Source organism: Hesperophylax consimilis, unplaced genomic scaffold (assembly GCF_061612785.1).
Source record: "Hesperophylax consimilis isolate HC1 unplaced genomic scaffold, BYU_Hcon_1.0 scaffold_278, whole genome shotgun sequence".
Classification (NCBI taxonomy): domain Eukaryota; kingdom Metazoa; phylum Arthropoda; class Insecta; order Trichoptera; family Limnephilidae; genus Hesperophylax; species Hesperophylax consimilis.
The window spans coordinates 2068-3051 of NW_028301463.1; the positions used below are offsets into that span (position 1 = coordinate 2068).

The window sequence follows — 984 nt, forward strand, 5'->3', positions numbered from 1 at the left end:
AATAAGATAATAAAATTTAAAAATAAAATAATTATAAAAACTGTCACATAAAAATTATCATATTGTGACAGTTTTTATTTTTTTAATAATTTTGATATAATAGATATAAATATGAAAATAATTTTACTCAAAGATGTACCAAGAATAGGAAATAAAGGCACTATTCATGATTTCGCTACTACCTATGCTATGAATGCTTTTGTGAATAAAGGTTTAGCTCGCACAGCAACTATAAATGACGAAAACTTGATAAAGCAAAAAGATGATAAAAGAAAAGCGGAAAAAGAAAATATTTCTGACAAATACAGAAATACTTTTTTGAATTTAGAAAAAAATAGCAAACAAAATCCCATCATAATAAAAAAGAACGTAGATGAAAAAGAGCATTTTTATGCAAAGTTTTCAAAACATGAGCTCGTAGATACTATTTTTTCTGTCTCAAAAGTATCTATAAATGAAAATCAAATATCGACAGAAACCAATAATATAACAACACTAGGAGAACATAATATAGAATTAAATATAAATAATAAAAAGTATACAATACTTGTAAAAATAATCAAATAGTGATATAATATTTTTACTAATTTTATAGAGATATATTTATATAACAATATAAATTAGTATGGGCCCTTAGCTCACTTGGTAGAGCGCCTCATTTGCACTGAGGAGGTAAGGAGTTCGAATCTCCTAGGGTCCACCACGCAGTCGTAGCTCAACTGGTTAGAGCACCCGCCTGTCACGCGGGAGGTTGCGGGTTCGAGTCCCGTCGACTGCGCCAAGATAATGGATGGCAAAAAAATGCAAAAAGACATTATGCAAAAAGAAATAATGGAAGCTCTAGAAAATGTTATAGATCCTGAGCTTGGAATTAGTATAGTAAAATTAGGACTTATTTTGAGTGTGGAGCTTGGAGGATACAATGAGGATTTTGATGTATATGATTTTATAAAAGTTAATATGACTTTGACTACGCCTCTTTGT

At 29.6% G+C, this 984-nt stretch overlaps 2 non-coding genes across 2 annotated transcripts; both read left to right on the top strand.

Annotated features, from left to right (window-relative positions):
* Positions 1–627: 627 nt before the first annotated feature.
* Positions 628–700, top strand: TRNAA-UGC (transfer RNA alanine (anticodon UGC)). Its single transcript has one exon. It is a non-coding gene; the product is annotated as a tRNA-Ala (tRNA).
* A 4-nt stretch (positions 701–704) lies between these two features.
* Positions 705–778, top strand: TRNAD-GUC (transfer RNA aspartic acid (anticodon GUC)). The gene has a single exon. It is a non-coding gene; the product is annotated as a tRNA-Asp (tRNA).
* Positions 779–984: the final 206 nt, after the last annotated feature.